This window comes from Dendrobates tinctorius, unplaced genomic scaffold (genome assembly GCF_039654945.1).
Source record: "Dendrobates tinctorius isolate UK_male_01 unplaced genomic scaffold, ASM3965494v1 ptg000233l, whole genome shotgun sequence".
Lineage (NCBI taxonomy): Eukaryota > Metazoa > Chordata > Amphibia > Anura > Dendrobatidae > Dendrobates > Dendrobates tinctorius.
In genome coordinates this window covers 2,944,522-2,963,169 of record NW_027361900.1, presented here as the reverse complement: position 1 = coordinate 2,963,169, position 18,648 = coordinate 2,944,522, and positions in this window count along the sequence as shown.

Here is an 18,648-nt window from a genome sequence, read left to right as displayed (position 1 = left end):
CTTCATCTTCTACTGCGGCTCTAGAAACAGATATGGACAGAGTCGGTCACTGACTCCATCCCCACCGGCCGTCTATATGAAGGTTTCCCGTCTTCCCCGCACTGGAATCTTCTATCAAGTTAGATCTCAGCTCTGAGTCACACACAGAAGTTTGAGGCTTTCAGAAAAGATTTCTAGTTTCCACAATCACAACGGACAGAAATGATCTGATCCCAAAGTCTCCATGTACAGTGATTTATGGGGATTATTTCTGGCCTTAGGCTTTCCTATATTACAAGAAAAACTCCAGAAAAAGCCAATATTAAAATGTTTCTAAAGAAAAATTGGCTCCAACAATTCTTGTTAGAAGAAAAAAACATGGAAAAAGCAGAAGACACATTTTATTACATTTCAACAAGTGAAACATTTTTTTTTTTTACAAATAAACGCTTTTTGGCCCCATAACATAGATGTACACCGCAGGGACGGCACAGGAGCGGCTGCAACAAAAACCCTGGCAGTTGAAAGGGAAGATGCCATCAAAGCCGGATGTGGCGTTGCCATGCGTTCCACTTGCCGTTTGTGGCGTTGGCGTGCGTTCCACTTGCCGGATGTGGCGTTGGCGTGCGTTCCACTTGCCGGAACATACAAGACTGCAGACCGCGCACCATCAAGCCAACTTGGTTGCATATTCTACTTCTATGCGGTTCAAGAAACCAGAAGTTATTTTGGCGTGCGTTCCACCTGCCGGAAACACTAGGTTGTGGAGTGCACGCCTTTGCCTCATTGGACACAGTTGCCCGCCTTCATTTGAGTGTCACATTTTTTCCTTGCGGCTCACTGTATTGCCAACTGTTCAGCAATATGGTTCGGATACGGCTTTAAAAAAGGCTACTACTTGGATATGACACAATTTTATTATACAATGATTAATTTAAATGATAGAACACCAAGTTAATGGAATGGCAGATATATTACCCTGTCTTGTTAATTAATTTCATGTGAATCATACAATTATTATGAATTATAGTACATAGAGAAATAAGTATCCATACTATACATTACCAAGCATTGTAGCATCACTTCTCTACTGGAGGGACCGCAGTGTCAGTGAGAAGGAAAATACTCTGGTCTTGTCATCACAGAAACCGTGCACCCACGATAGCTTCTGGAAATGTCCCTCCCTCACTGACACAGGGTCCACCTTTTTATACACAACACTCCCACATTACAACTGTGCAGTATGTTTAGTCTGCATCAGAAGCTTGAATCTGCACAAGACTTCAAGGTCTGTTTGTTATAGCCTCTTAGTGTGTTTGCGCCAACCAGAGATTTGTTTGCCATTAGTATGTCTCCTAACAATAGCACAATGCATCAAGGTTGTTTTGCTACTGATTATAACCCAGGATCTGTTTGCCTCTGGTCAACTTGTCAAAGTTGTCTATCACTGTTCAAAGTTCAACATATGTTGCCTATTACAAAGTTAACTCTTCATGCTCATAGCATAACGCTCTAAGATGGTAACATATGGGCAGCATGACTTCCATAATCCCCTATTCTGAAAACTGGATACCTATCGTAACCCAGGCACACACGCATACACGTCTTCATGTGTATCACAATCGGTCCTCGATTATCGATGTCATGCATGATCATTGCTACATGAGCCCATAAAACATTTTGGTCTCTCTTGTCTTCAAGAATCATACTATTATTGAGCACAAGACTTCCTTGTTCAAGAAGCAAAAATATTCATTATCTATACAGTTGTTATTCCTATTGTCTTTGTAACTTTCCTAGCACATGTGTAAAGAATACACCACACAGAATTAGTTGGAAAGTTCCTTCCCATCAACCACCCCCCCATGTGAAAGTATTCAGTATCTATCACTGTTTGTCAAACAGGGGTCACTTGCGTGCAAATCAGGATAATGAATCTTTGAAACACAGAGCTTCAAAGACCACAGAACAATTCCTTGTCTCTTACGGTATTGACACAGAGCAAACGCTTTGTGGCTCAGTGTCAAAGTTCAGCATTAATGATATTACACCATAGTATATTGCAATATAGTGTTTGGATTCAAACAACCATATTTCATATTTGCAATACTTTCCACCCTTGGTCTAGTGACCACACTATATCAAAGCATATAAACAATATATTACAATAAGTAGGCTATAAGATATCCATATTTTTATTAGCACCACACTCACGCCTTTATGGCACACTGGCGTGCATCTCAACGACCGGAAGTACCATGATATGTATTTCATACTCCCCCCTTTCTCTGGGGTAACACGTGTCTGTAGGACGCTCTATTGGTTGGAGACATAATGGCATGCACACCATATGGGGTACATTCAGTGTTAACACCTGTGGGAAATCCTAATGGGAAGTGGTAACACATTTCGCCTCATCTATGTAAAGTTAACCCTTTGTCACCTCCCATTCCTCACAGCTTCAGACAGGGAGTGGAGGGATCCATTCCTCTCTAGCTCAGCACTATGGCACCTCACCTCCTATCACAAGGATAAGAAGTCCCCTGATGACTCAGCTTGGAAGAAACATGTTGGGCTCTTCCATGGGGGAGTGCAGGACTTGTTTAGCACAGGGGGAACTGTGGACTGTCAGGGAGGAGTCTTCGGGATAGACTATTGTTCGCCCTTTAGGGTCTTGTAGGGCATTTTCTTCCCCTTGTCCTGTATGGATCATCCTGGACCCAGGATCTCCTTTTCCTCCTGCACCGGCTTCATGAATTGCTGAGCTTGTGCCTTTCCTTCCTTATTGCTCTGGCATATTTCGGGTGGTAACTCTATTAATCTCATCCAGATTCCAGTCATTACTGTTATATGCAGCCAGAATCTGTCAGTCGTTGTTTGCGGGGTTCTGTGGGATTCTCCCAGATCCACAACGTGAGATTCTGGGACTTGCTGGTTGCAGTTCAGCCAATGCAAGTGGGAATCATTCCTCCTGATCGGGCTGTGCTCCTCACACCCCTTCATTTGTGACTTCAGATACAATTATATTCATTCACTCTGGGGGACACAACATTGTATTTATTCTACTATCTTACTAAAGGTTAAGTCTTATCTCCCGTCCACCACACTCCAGCTCCGGCTCTGCTCCCGACCACCACCCGCAAGCTCCGGCTCTGCTCCCGACCACCACGCGCCAGCTCCGGCTCTGCTCCCGACCACCAAGCGCCAGCTCCGGCTCCGCTCCCGACCGCCACGCGCCAGCTCCGCTCCCGTCCGCCACATGCCAGCTCCCCTCCCGTCCACCACACACCAGCTCCGGCTCTGCTCCCGTCCGCCACACGCCAGCTCCGGCTCTGCTCCCGTCCACCACACGCCAGCTCTGCTCCCGTCCACCACACGCCAGCTCCGGCTCTGCTGCCATCCACCACACTTCAGCTCTGCTCCCGTCCACCACACTCCAGCTCTGCTCCCGTCCACCACACGCCAGCTCTGCTCCCGTCCACCACACGCCAGCTCTGCTCCCGTCCACCACACGCCAACTCTGCTCCCGTCCACCACACGCCAACTCTTCTCCCGTCCACCACACGCCAGCTCTGCTCCCGTCCACTACACGCCAGCTCTGCTCCCGTCTACCACACGCCAGCTCTGGCTCTGTTCCCGTTCACCACATTCCAGCTCTGCTCCCGTCCACCATACTCCAGCTCCGGCTCTGCTCCCGTCCACCACATGCCAGCTCTGCTCCCGTCCACCACATGCCAGCTCCGGCTCTGCTCCCGTCCACCATACTCCAGCTCCGGCTCTGCTCCCGTCCACCACACGCCAGCTCTGCTCTCGTCCACCACACGCCAGCTCCGGCTCTGCTCCCATCCACCACACGCCAGCTCTGCTCCCGTCCACCACACGCCAGCTGCGGCTCTGCTCCCATCCACCACACGCCAGCTCCGGCTCTGCTCCCATCCACCACACGCCAGCTTCGGCTCTGCTCCCATCCACCACATGCCAGCTCTGCTCCCGTCCACCACACGCCAGCTCCGGCTCTGGTCCCATTCACCACACGCCAGCTCCGGCTCCGCTCCCGTCCACACACGCCAGCTCTGCTCCCGTCCACCACACGCCAGCTCTGCTCCCGTCCACCACACGCCGGCTCTGCTCCCGTCCACCATACTCCAGCTACGGCTCTGCTCCCGTCCACCACACGCCAGCTCCGGCTCTGCTCCCATCCACCACACGCCAGCTCCGGCTCTGCTCCCATCCACCACACGCCAGCTCTGCTCCCGACCACCACGCGCCAGCTCCGGCTCCGCTCCCGTCCGCCACACGCCAGCTCCACTCCCGTCCACCACACGCCAGCTCCGGCTCTGCTCCCGTCCACCACACGCCGGCTTTGCTCCCGTCCACCACACACCAGCTCCGGCTCTGCTCCCGTCCGCCACACGCCAGCTCCGGCTCTGCTCCCGTACACCACTCCAGCTCTGCTCCCGTCCACCACACGCCAGCTCCGGCTCTGCTGCCATCCACCACACTTCAGCTCTGCTCCCGTCCACCACACTCCAGCTCTGCTCCCGTACACCACACGCCAGCTCTGCTCCCGTCCACCACACTCCAGCTCTGCTCCCGTCCACCACACGCCAACTCTGCTCCCGTCCACCACACGCCAGCTCTGCTCCCGTCCACCACACGCCAGCTCTGCTCCCGTCCACCACACGCCAGCTCTGGCTCTGTTCCTGTTCACCACATTCCAGCTCTGCTCCCGTCCACCACACGCCAGCTCTGCTCCCGTCTACCACACGCCAGCTCTGGCTCTCTTCCCGTTCACCACATTCCAACTCTGCTCCCGTCCACCACACGCCAGCTTTGCTCCCATCCACCACACGCTAGCTCTGCTCCCGTCTACCACACGCCAGCTCTGGCTCTGTTCCCGTTCACCACATTCCAGCTCTGCTCCCGTCCACCATACTCCAGCTCCGGCTCTGCTCCCGTCCACCACATGCCACCTCTGCTCCCGTCCACCACATGCCAGCTCCGGCTCTGCTCCCGTCCACCATACTCCAGCTCTGCTCCCATCCACCACACGCCAGCTTCGGCTCTGCTCCCATCCACCACACGCCGGCTCTGCTCCCGCCCACCACACGCCAGCTCCGGCTCTGCTCCCATCCACCACACGCCAGCTCCGGCTCTGCTCCCATCCACCACATGCCAGCTCTGCTCCCGTCCACCACACGCCAGCTCCGGCTCTGGTCCCATTCACCACACGCCAGCTCCGGCTCTGCTCCCGTCCACCACACGCCAGCTCTGCTCCCGTCCACCACACGCCGGCTCTGCTCGCGTCCACCATACTCCAGCTCCGCTCCCGTCCACCACACGCCAGCTCCGGCTCCGCTCCCATCCACCACACGCCAGCTCCGCCTCCGCCCCCCACACGCCAACTCCGGCTCTGCTCCCATCCACCACACGCCAGCTCCGGCTCTGCTCCCGACCACCACGCGCCAGCTCCGGCTCCGCTCCCGTCCGCCACACGCCAGCTCCGGCTCCACTCCCGTCCACCACACGCCGGCTCCACTCCTGTCCACCACACGCCAGCTCCGGCTCTGCTCCCGTCCACCACACGCCGGCTCTGCTCCCGTCCACCATACTCCGGCTCTGCTCTTGTCCACCATACTCCAGCTCTGCTCCCGTCCACCACACGCCAGCTCTGCTCCCGTCCACCACACGCCAGCTCCGGCTCTGCTCCCATCCACCACACTCCAGCTCTGCTCCCGTCCACCACACTCCAGCTCCGGCTCTGCTCCCGTCCACCACACGCCAGCTCTGCTCCAGTCCACCACACGCCAGCTCTGCTCCCGTCCACCACACGCCAGCTCTGGCTCTGTTCCCGTCCACCACACCCCAGCTCCGGCTCTGCTCCCATCCACCAAACTCCAGCTCTGCTCCCGTCCACCACACTCCAGCTCTGCTCCCGTCCACCACACGCCAGCTCTGCTCCAGTCCACCACACGCCAGCTCTGCTCCCGTCCACCACACGCCAGCTCTGGCTCTGTTCCCGTTCACCACACTCCAGCTCCGGCTCTCCTCCCGTCCACCACGCGCCAGCTCCGGCTCTGCTCCCGTCCACCACACGCCAACTCCGGCTCTGCTCCCATCCACAACACGCCAGCTCTGCTCCCGTCCACCACACGCCATTTCCGGCTCTGCTCCCATCCACCACACGCCAGCTCCGGCTCTGCTCCCATCCACCACGCTCCAGCTCCGGCTCTGATCCCGTCCACCACACGCCAGCTCTGCTCCCGTCCACCACACGCCAGCTCTGGCTCTGTTCCCGTTCACCACACTCCAGCTCCGGCTCTGCTCCCATCCACCACACGCCATTTCCGGCTCTGCTCCCATCCACCACACGCCAGCTCCGGCTCTGCTCCCGTCCACCACACTCCAGCTCTGCTCCCGTCCACCACACGCCAGTTCTGCTCCCGTCCGCCACACGCTAGCTCCGCTCCCATCCGCCACACGCCAGCTCTGGCTCCGCTCCCGTCCACCACACGCCAGCTCCGGCTCTGCTCCCGACCGCCACACGACAGCTCCGGCTCTGCTCCCGTCCACCACACGCCGCCTCCGCTCCCGTCCACCACACGCCGGCTCTGCTCCCGTCCACCATACTCCAGCTCTGCTCCTGTCCACCACACGCCAGCTCCAGCTCTGCTCCTGTCCACCACACGCCAGCTCCGGCTCTGCTCCCATCCACCACACTTCAGCTCTGCTCCCGTACACCACACTCCAGCTCCGGCTCTGCTCCCGTCCAGCTCAGCCTCCGCTCCCGTCCACCACGCGCCAGCTCCGCCTCCGCTCCCGTCCACCACACGCCAACTCCGGCTCCGCTCCCGTCCACCACGCTCAGGCTCCGCTCCCGTCCACCACGCGCCAGCTCAGCCTCCACTCCCGTCCACCACTCGCCAGCTCCGGCTCCGCTCCCGTCCGCCACACGCCAGCTCCGGCTCCCATCACGCGCCAGCTCCGGCTCCGCTCCCGTCCACCACACGCCAGCTCCGGCTCTGCTCCCGACCACCACGCGCCAGCTCCGGCTCCGCTCCCATCCGCCACACGCCAGCTCCGGCTCCACTCCCGTCCACCACACGCCGGCTCCGCTCCTGTCCACCACACGCCAGCTCCGGCTCTGCTCCCGTCCACCACACGCCGGCTCTGCTCTCGTCCACCATACTCCGGCTCTGCTCCCGTTCACCACATTCCAACTCTGCTCCCGTCCACCACACGCCAGCTCTGCTCCCGTCCACCACACGCCAGCTCTGCTCCCGTCTACCACACGCCAGCTCTGGCTCTGTTCCCGTTCACCACATTCCAGCTCTGCTCCCGTCCACCATACTCCAGCTCCGGCTCTGCTCCCGTCCACATGCCAGCTCTGCTCCCGTCCACCACATGCCAGCTCCGGCTCTGCTCCCGTCCACCACACGCCAGCTCCGGCTCTGCTCCCATCCACCACACGCCAGCTCTGCTCCCGTCCACACGCCAGCTCCAGCTCTGCTCCCATCCACCACACGCCAGCTCCGGCTCTGCTCCCATCCACCACATTCCAGCTCTGCTCCCGTCCACCACACGCCAGCTCCGGCTCTGGTCCCATTCACCACACGCCAGCTCCGGCTCTGCTCCCGTCCACCACACGCCAGCTCTGCTCCCGTCCACCACACGCCGGCTCTGCTCCCGTCCACCACACGCCGACTCCGCTCCCGTCCACCACACGCCAGCTCCGGCTCCGCTCCCATCCACCACACGCCAGCTCCGCCTCCGCCCCCCACACGCCAACTCCGGCTCTGCTCCCGACCACCACGCGCCAGCTCCAGCTCCGCTCCCGTCCGCTACACGCCAGCTCCGGCTCCACTCCCGTCCACCACACGCCGGCTCCGCTCCTGTCCACCACACGCCAGCTCCGGCTCTGCTCCCGTCCACCACACGCCGGCTCTGCTCCCGTCCACCACACGCCAGCTCTGCTCCCGTCCACCACACGCCAGCTCCGGCTCTGCTCCCGTCCACCACACTCCAGCTCTGCTCCCGTCCACCACTCCAGCTCCGGCTCTGCTCCCGTCCACCACACGCCAGCTCTGCTCCAGTCCACCACACGCCAGCTCTGCTCCCGTCCACCACACGCCAGCTCTGGCTCTGTTCCCGTTCACCACACTCCAGCTCCGGCTCTGCTCCCGTCCACCACACGCCAGCTCCGGCTCTGCTCCCGTCCACCACACGCCAACTCCGGCTCTGCTCCTGTCCACCATACTCCAGCTCCGGCTCTGCTCCCATCCACCACACGCCAGCTCTGCTCCCGTCCACCACACGCCATTTCCGGCTTTGCTCCCGTCCACAACACGCCAGCTCCGGCTCTGCTCCCATCCACCACGCTCCAGCTCCGGCTCTGATCCCGTCCACCACACACCAGCTCTGCTCCCGTCGACCACACGCCAGCTCTGGCTCTGTTCCCGTTCACCACTCCGGCTCTGCTCATGTCCACCACACTCCAGCTCTGCTCCTGTCCACCACACGCCAGCTCTGCTCCCGTCCGCCACACGCTAGCTCCGCTCCCATCCGCCACACGCCAGCTCCGGCTCCGCTTTCGTCCACCACACGCCAGCTCCGGCTCTGCTCCCGACCACCACGTGCCAGCTCCGGCTCTGCTCCCGACCACCACGCGCCAGCTCCGCTCCCGTCCGCCACACGACAGCTCCGGCTCCGCTCCCGTCCGCCACACGCCGGCTCCGCTCCCGTCCACCACACGCCGGCTCTGCTCCCGTCCACCATACTCCAGCTCTGCTCCTGTCCACCACACGCCAGCTCCGGCTCTGCTCCCATCCACCACACTTCAGCTCTGCTCCCGTACACCACACTCCAGCTCCGGCTCTGCTCCCGTCCACTACACGCCAGCTCTGCTCCCGTCCACCACACGCCAGCTCTGCTCTCGTCTACCACACGCCAGCTCTGGCTCTGTTCCCGTTCACCACACTCCAGCTCTGCTCCCGTCCACCATACTCCAGCTCCGGCTCTGCTCCCGTCCACCACACGCCAGCACCGGCTCTGCTCCCATCCACCATACTCCAGATCCGGCTCTGCTCCCGTCCACCACACGCCAGCTCTGCTCTCGTCTACCACACGCCAGCTCTGGCTCTGTTCCCGTTCACCACACTCCAGCTCTGCTCCCGTCCACCATACTCCAGCTCCGCTCCCGTCCACCACACGCCAGCTCTGCTCCCGTCCATCACATGCCAGCTCCGGCTCTGCTCCCATCCACCATACTCCAGATCCGGCTCTGCTCCCGTCCACCACACGCCAGCTCTGCTCCCATCCACCACACGCCAGTTCCGGCTCTGCTCCCATCCACCACACGCCAGCTCTGCTCCCGTCCACCACACGCCAGTTCCGGCTCTGCTCCCATTCACCACACGCCAGCTCCGGCTCTGCTCCCATTCACCACATGCCAGCTCCGGTCCCGTTCACCACACGCCAGTTCCGGCTCTGCTCCCATCCACCACACGCCAGCTCCGGCTCTGCTCCCGTCGATCACACGCCAGCTCTGGCTTTGCTCCCGTCCACCACAAGCCAGCTCCGGCTCCACTCCCGTCCACCACACGCCAGCTCCGGCTCCGCCCCCACACGCCAACTCCGGCTCTGCTCCCATCCACCACACTCCAGCTCTGCTCCCGTCCACCACACGCCAGCTCCGGCTCTGCTCCCATCCACCACACTCCAGCTCCGGCTCCGCTCCCGTCCACCACACGCCAGCTCCGGCTCCGCTCCCGTCCACCACACGCCAGCTCCGGCTCCGCTCCCGTCCACCACACGCCAGCTCCGGCTCCGCTCCCGTCCACCACACGCCAGCTCCGGCTCCGCTCCCGTCCACCACACGCCAGCTCCGGCTCCGCTCCCGTCCACCACACGCCAGCTCCGGCTCTGCTCCCATCCACCACACGCCAGCTCTGCTCCCGTCCACCATACTCCAGCTCCGCTCCCGTCCACCACACGCCAGCTCCGGCTCTGCTCCCGACCACCACGCGCCAGCTCCGGCTCTGCTCCCGACCACCACGCGCCAGCTCCGCTCCCGTCCGCCACACGACAGCTCCGGCTCCGCTCCCGTCCACCACACGCCGGCTCTGCTCCCGTCCACCATACTCCAGCTCTGCTCCTGTCCACCACACGCCAGCTCCGGCTCTGCTCCCATCCACCACACTTCAGCTCTGCTCCCGTACACCACACTCCAGCTCCGGCTCTGCTCCCGTCCACTACACGCCAGCTCTGCTCCCGTCCACCACACGCCAGCTCTGCTCTCGTCTACCACACACCAGCTCTGGCTCTGTTCCCGTTCACCACACTCCAGCTCTGCTCCCGTCCACCATACTCCAGCTCCGGCTCTGCTCCCGTCCACCACACGCCAGCTCCGGCTCTGCTCCCATCCACCATACTCCAGATCTGGCTCTGCTCCCGTCCACCACACGCCAGCTCTGCTCTCGTCTACCACACGCCAGCTCTGGCTCTGTTCCCGTTCACCACACTCCAGCTCTGCTCCCGTCCACCATACTCCAGCTCCGCTCCCATCCACCACACGCCAGCTCTGCTCCCGTCCACCACATGCCAGCTCCGGCTCTGCTCCCATCCACCATACTCCAGATCCGGCTCTGCTCCCGTCCACCACACGCCAGCTCTGCTCCCATCCACCACACGCCAGCTCTGCTCCCATCCACCACACGCCAGCTCCGGCTCTGCTCCCATCCACCACACACCAGCTCCGGTCCCGTTCACCACACGCCAGCTCCGGCTCTGCTCCCATCCACCACACTCCAGCTCCGGCTCCGCTCCCGTCCACCACACGCCAGCTCCGGCTCTGCTCCCATCCACCACACGCCAGCTCTGCTCCCATCCACCATACTCCAGCTCCGCTCCCGTCCACCACACGCCAGCTCCGGCTCTGCTCCCGACCACCACGCGCCAGCTCCGGCTCTGCTCCCGACCACCACGCGCCAGCTCCGCTCCCGTCCGCCACACGACAGCTCCGGCTCCGCTCCCGTCCACCACACGCCGGCTCTGCTCCCGTCCACCATACTCCAGCTCTGCTCCTGTCCACCACACGCCAGCTCCGGCTCTGCTCCCATCCACCACACTTCAGCTCTGCTCCCGTACACCACACTCCAGCTCCGGCTCTGCTCCCGTCCACTACACGCCAGCTCTGCTCCCGTCCACCACACGCCAGCTCTGCTCTCGTCTACCACACACCAGCTCTGGCTCTGTTCCCGTTCACCACACTCCAGCTCTGCTCCCGTCCACCATACTCCAGCTCCGGCTCTGCTCCCGTCCACCACACGCCAGCTCCGGCTCTGCTCCCATCCACCATACTCCAGATCCGGCTCTGCTCCCGTCCACCACACGCCAGCTCTGCTCTCGTCTACCACACGCCAGCTCTGGCTCTGTTCCCGTTCACCACACTCCAGCTCTGCTCCCGTCCACCATACTCCAGCTCCGCTCCCATCCACCACACGCCAGCTCTGCTCCCGTCCACCACATGCCAGCTCCGGCTCTGCTCCCATCCACCATACTCCAGATCCGGCTCTGCTCCCGTCCACCACACGCCAGCTCTGCTCCCATCCACCACACGCCAGCTCTGCTCCCATCCACCACACGCCAGCTCCGGCTCTGCTCCCATCCACCACACACCAGCTCCGGTCCCGTTCACCACACGCCAGCTCCGGCTCTGCTCCCATCCACCACACTCCAGCTCCGGCTCCGCTCCCGTCCACCACACGCCAGCTCCGGCTCCGCTCCCGTCCACCACACGCCAGCTCCGGCTCCGCTCCCGTCCACCACACGCCAGCTCCGGCTCCGCTCCCGTCCACCACACGCCAGCTCCGGCTCCGCTCCCGTCCACCACACGCCAGCTCCGGCTCCGCTCCCGTCCACCACACGCCAGCTCCGGCTCTGCTCCCGTCCACCACATGCCAGCTCCGGCTCTGCTCCCATCCACCACACGCCAGCTCTGCTCCCGTCCACCATACTCCAGCTCCGCTCCCGTCCACCACACGCCAGCTCCGGCTCCGCTCCCGTCCACCACACACCAGCTCCGGCTCTGCTCCCATCCACCACACGCCAGCTCTGACCCTACACCCATCCACCACACGCCAGCTCCGGCTCCGCTCCCGTCCACCACGCGCCAGCTCCGCTCCCGTCCACCACGCGCCAGCTCCGGCTCCGCTCCCGTCCACCACGCGTTAGCTCCGGCTCCGCTCCCGTCCACCACACGCCAGCTCCGGCTCCGCTCCCGTCCACCACGCGCCAGCTCCGGCTCCGCTCCCGTCCACCACGCGCCGGCTCCGCTCCAGTCCACCAAACGCCAGCTCCGGCTCCGCTCCCGTCCACCACACGCCAGCTCCGGCTCTGCTCCTATCCACCACACGCCAGCTCCGGCTCTGCTCCCATCCACCACACGCCAGCTCCGGCTCTGCTCCCGTCCACCACACGCCAGCTCTGCTCCCGTCCACCATACTCCAGCTCCACTCCCGTCCACCACACGCCAGCTCCGGCTCCGCTCCCGTCCACCATGCGCCAGCTCTGCTCCCGTCCACCACACGCCAGCTCCGGCTCCGCTCCCGTCCACCACGCTCCGGCTCCGCTCCCGTCCACCACGCTCAGCCTCCGCTCCCGTCCACCACTCGCCAGCTCCGGCTCCGCTCCCGTCCGCCACACGCCAGCTCCGGCTCCGCTCCCGTCCACCACGCGCCAGCTCCGCTCCCGTCCACCACGTGCCAGCTCCGCTCCCGTCCACCACGTGCCAGCTCCGGCTCCGCTCCCGTCCACCAAACGCCAGCTCCGCTCCCGTCCACCACACGCCAGCTCCGGCTCCGCTCCCGTCCACCACACGCCAGCTCCGGCTCCGCTCCCGTCCACCACACGCCAGCTCTGGCTCTGCTCCCGTCCACCACACGCCAGCTCCGGCTCTGCTCCCATCCACCACACGCCAGCTCTGCTCCCGTCCACCATACTCCAGCTCCGCTCCCGTCCACCACACGCCAGCTCCGGCTCCGCTCCCGTCCACCACACACCAGCTCCGGCTCTGCTCCCATCCACCACACGCCAGCTCTGACCCTACACCCATCCACCACACGCCAGCTGCGGCTCCGCTCCCGTCCACCACGCGCCAGCTCCGCTCCCGTCCACCACGCGCCAGCTCCGGCTCCGCTCCCGTCCACCACGCGTTAGCTCCGGCTCCGCTCCCGTCCACCACACGCCAGCTCCGGCTCCGCTCCCGTCCACCACGCGCCAGCTCCGGCTCCGCTCCCGTCCACCACGCGCCGGCTCCGCTCCAGTCCACCAAACGCCAGCTCCGGCTCCGCTCCCGTCCACCACACGCCAGCTCCGGCTCTGCTCCTATCCACCACACGCCAGCTCCGGCTCTGCTCCCATCCACCACACGCCAGCTCCGGCTCTGCTCCCGTCCACCACACGCCAGCTCTGCTCCCGTCCACCATACTCCAGCTCCACTCCCGTCCACCACACGCCAGCTCCGGCTCCGCTCCCGTCCACCACGCGCCAGCTCCGGCTCCGCTCCCGTCCACCACGCGCCAGCTCCGGCTCCGCTCCCGTCCACCACACGCCAGCTCCGGCTCCGCTCCCGTCCACCACACACCAGCTCCGGCTCTGCTCCCATCCACCACACGCCAGCTCTGACCCTACACCCATCCACCACACGCCAGCTGCGGCTCCGCTCCCGTCCACCACGCGCCAGCTCCGCTCCCGTCCACCACGCGCCAGCTCCGGCTCCGCTCCCGTCCACCACGCGTTAGCTCCGGCTCCGCTCCCGTCCACCACACGCCAGCTCCGGCTCCGCTCCCGTCCACCACGCGCCAGCTCCGGCTCCGCTCCCGTCCACCACGCGCCGGCTCCGCTCCAGTCCACCAAACGCCAGCTCCGGCTCCGCTCCCGTCCACCACACGCCAGCTCCGGCTCTGCTCCTATCCACCACACGCCAGCTCCGGCTCTGCTCCCATCCACCACACGCCAGCTCCGGCTCTGCTCCCGTCCACCACACGCCAGCTCTGCTCCCGTCCACCATACTCCAGCTCCACTCCCGTCCACCACACGCCAGCTCCGGCTCCGCTCCCGTCCACCACGCGCCAGCTCCGGCTCCGCTCCCGTCCACCACGCGCCAGCTCCGGCTCCGCTCCCGTCCACCACACGCCAGCTCCGGCTCCGCTCCCGTCCACCACGCTCCGGCTCCGCTCCCGTCCACCACGCTCAGCCTCCGCTCCCGTCCACCACTCGCCAGCTCCGGCTCCGCTCCCGTCCGCCACACGCCAGCTCCGGCTCCGCTCCCATCACGCGCCAGCTCCGGCTCCGCTCCCGTCCACCACACGCCACCTCTGGTTCAGCCCCCGCCTCCACCCCCCAGGCTCAGCCTCTCTCCCCCCTCCACACACCGCCTCCCTTCTGTCCTCTGCGGGGTGTCGGCCGCTCCTTCCTCCGGGCTTCTTGGTGTGCTGTGCCGCGCTCTCCTCTGCTGCGCGGTCTCCACACTTTCCTCCTCTCGCTCCAGAGGATGACCCTTACGCATTACGCAGTGTTTAGCAGTAACCGGAAGTAGAAGCAGTTCACTTCCGGTCTCACAGAGCCATCCTGGGGAGCGAGAGGAGAGCAGTGTGGAGAGCGCGCAGCAGAGGAGCGGAGCTGTCAGCGGGGAAGAGCGCGGAGGAGGGAGCGGCGACACCCCGCAGAGGACAGAAGGGAGACGGTGTGTGGGGAGAGAGAGTGGGGTATGGTGAATGGGAGCAGAGTCAGAACTGGGTATGGGGGATGGGAAAATTCTTCTCTGGGAATGTGGCAAGAGGGTTATTACATTTTTGTTAGTGTAACTGCTGGGGTATGGTGAAGGGGAGCAGAGCCAGAGCTGGCGTGTGGTGGACGGGAGCAGAGGCGGAGCTGGCGTGTGGTGGACGGGAGCAGAGGCGGAACTGGCGTGTGGTGGACGGGAGCAGAGGCGGAGCTGGCGCGTGGTGGACGGGAGCAGAGGCGGAGCTGGCGCGTGGTGGACGGGAGCAGAGGCGGAGCTGGCGTGTGGTGGACGGGAGCAGAGGCGGAGCTGGCGTGTGGTGGACGGGAGCAGAGCCGGAGCTGGCGTGTGGTGGACGGGAGCAGAGGCGGAGCTGGCGCGTGGTGGACGGGAGCAGAGGCGGAACTGGCGTGTGGTGGACGGGAGCAGAGGCGGAGCTGGCGCGTGGTGGACGGGAGCAGAGGCGGAGCTGGCGCGTGGTGGACGGGAGCAGAGGCGGAGCTGGCGCGTGGTGGACGGGAGCAGAGGCGGAGCTGGCGCGTGGTGGACGGGAGCAGAGGCGGAACTGGTGTGTGGTGGACGGGAGCAGAGGCGGAGCTGGCGCGTGGTGGACGGGAGCAGAGGCGGAACTGGCGCGTGGTGGACGGGAGCAGAGCCGGAGCTGGCGTGTGGTGGACGGGAGCAGAGCCGGAGCTGGCGTGTGGTGGACGGGAGCAGAGGCGGAGCTGGCGTGTGGTGGACGGGAGCAGAGGCGGAGCTGGCGTGTGGTGGACGGGAGCAGAGGCGGAGCTGGCGCGTGGTGGACGGGAGCAGAGGCGGAGCTGGCGCGTGGTGGACGGGAGCAGAGGCGGAGCTGGCGCGTGGTGGACGGGAGCAGAGGCGGAGCTGGCGTGTGGTGGACGGGAGCAGAGGCGGAGCTGGCGCGTGGTGGACGGGAGCAGAGGCGGAGCTGGCGCGTGGTGGACGGGAGCGGAGCCGGAGCTGGTGTGTGGTGGACGGGAGCGGAGCCGGAGCTGGCGTGTGGTGGACGGGAGCAGAGCTGGAGCCGGCTTGTGGTGTACGGGAGCGGAGTCGGAGCCGGCTTGTGGTGGACGGGAGCGGAGCTAGCGCTGGCGTGTGGTGGACTGGAGATAAAACATACCCTTTAGTAAGATAGTAGAATATGAACATTTTTGTGTCCCCCAGAGTGAATGAATATAAATGTTTGGGTGAAGTCACAAATAAAGGGGCGTGAGGAGCACAGCCCGATCAGGAGGAATGATTCCCACTTGCAATGGCTGAACTGCAATCAGCAAGTCCCAGAATCTCACGTTATGGATCTGGGAGAATCCCACAGAACCCTGCAAACAACGACTGACAGATACTGGCTGCATATAACAGTAATGACTGGAATCTGGATGACAGTAATAGAGTTACCACCCGAAATATGCCAGAGCAATAAGTGAGGAAAGGCAGAAGCTCAGCAAGTCATGAAGCCGGTGCGGGAGGAAAAGGAGATCCTGGGTCCAGGATGATCCATACAGGACAAGGGGAAGAAAATACCCTACAAGACCCTAAAGGGCTAACAATAGTGTATCCCCAAGACTCCCCCCTGACAGTCCACAGCTCCCCCTGTGCTAAACAAGCCCTGCACTCCCCTTGGAAGGGCCCAACGCGTTTCTTCCAAGCTGAGTCATCAGGGGACTTCTTGTGATATGAGGTGAGGTGCCATAGTGCTGAGCTAGAGAGGAATGGATCCCCCCACTCCCTGTCTAAAGTTGTGAGGAACGGGAGTGGACAAAAAGGGTTAACTTTACATAGATGAGGAGAAATGAATTACCACTTCCCATTAGGAATTTCCACTGGTGGTAACATTGCACGTATGGTGTGCATGCCATTATGTCTCCAATCAATAGAGCACCCTACAGACACATGTTACCCCAGAGAAGGGGGGAGTATGAAAAACATACCACGGTACTTCTAGGTGGTTGGAACGCACGCCAGTGTGCCATAAAGGCGTGTGAGCCGCAAGGAAAAAATCTGACACTCAAATGAAGGCGGGCTACTAATTGGGTCCAATGAGGCCGAGGCATGCGCTCCACAAGCTAGTGTTTCCGGTACATAGAACGCACGCCAAAATAACTTCCGGTTTCTTGAACCGCATAGAAGTAGAATATGCAACCAAGTTGGCTTGATGGCGCGCGGTCCACAGCCTTGTGTTTCCGACAAGTGGAACGCGCGCCAGCACCACATCCGGCGAGTGGAACGCGCGCCAGCGCCACATCCGGCGAGTGGAACGCGCGCTAGCGCCACATCCGGCGAGTGGAACGCGCGCCAGCGCCACATCCGGCGAGTGGAACGCGCGCCAGCGCCACATCCGGCGAGTGGCACGCGCGCCAGCGCCACATCCGGCGAGTGGCACGCGCGCCAGCGCCACATCCGGCGAGTGGAACGCGCGCCAGCGCCACATCCGGCGAGTGGAACGCGCGCCAGCGCCACATCCGGCGAGTGGAACGCGCGCCCGCGCCACATCCGGCGAGTGGAAAGCGCGCCAGCGCCACATCCGGCTTTGATGGCACCTTCCCTTTAAACTGTCAGGGTTTTTGTTGCAGCTGCTCTTGTGCCGTCCCTGCGGTGTACATCTATGTTATGGGGCCAAAAAGAGTTAATTTGTAAAAAAAAAAAAAAAATTTCACTTGTTGAAATATAATAAATTGTGTCTTCCAGGGCTGTGGAGTCGGAAAGCCACAGTTGCGACTCCTGGATTTTATCCGGCTCCGACTCCGACTCCTTCATAAATGGCCAATTCATAACAACAAATTTACTGTTGTAAAATATTAAACATCGTGCTTATTCAGTTTCTCACCATCATATAAGTAATCAGACCACTTAGAGCAAAAACTACATTTATTAGAATACAATTAGAATATAGCAAATAACTTTTATAAACTTTTCTAAACTGTAAGTAAATATGCAATAAACACTTTTATGCAGTTAATAAGAAGAAATCTATAAATTTGTCCTCAGAAAAAGTTTTGCCTCTGTCAGATCCTCCTTCATGGATGCCCTCAAATCTGATCTAATTATTTTGAGAGCAGAGAACAACCTCTCTACACTAACTTGTGTTTGTGGCAAAGCAGTAACCACTCGGGCAACATCTCTGACAATGTCAGGATACAGAGGAATTGCTTGTTGCACTGTTATTTTTGATGAACGGTCAAATTTCTCAATTTCTTTTAGTGCACATGAAAAATTCTGCTGAAATGTACTGGCTGTGTTCCTTGATGGGGATGACTCTTCTTCTATGCGGGAACGCTTTGCACGGTCCTTGTGATCCAAATATTTTTCGAAATTAAATTCTTCATCAGTTTATGATGAGGGTGAAGATGTGGCAGGACGACCAAATTCTTCTTGTTCCTCCTGACTGTTCTGCAACCCTTTCATCCTTACTGCTATTTCAAACAGAGCTTCTTTTCCTTTACTTAGCTGTTGATCATCTAGAAGAATCCGATGCATTGGGTCTACATAAACAGCTGCCAAAAGAATGTTATTTTGTAATAGTAGCTCCTCTCTCCATTTCATTGATGTAGCAATGCCACTTGCAATTAACCCTCCTCTTTGGGACAGGCGAAACATCAGGTTCTTCCACTCCTTTAAGAAAATACCTGGAGTTAAGTCCTCTGCTTGTAATTTTTTAGTCACTGTAAGTGGGTGCTCTAGCAATTTTTCCAGCTCAGTCACCTGATTCCACTGACTCTTATTTAGCGTCAGTTGAGGGTTAGCCATGTCTACAAGAAAGGTTTTCAGTTCAACCAAGCGCTGAATCATTAAGTAAGTACTGCCCCATCGTGTGGCTTGATCAATAATTGCCCCTTTTCCAGCACGTCTCTTCAAAATTGAGTCAACTT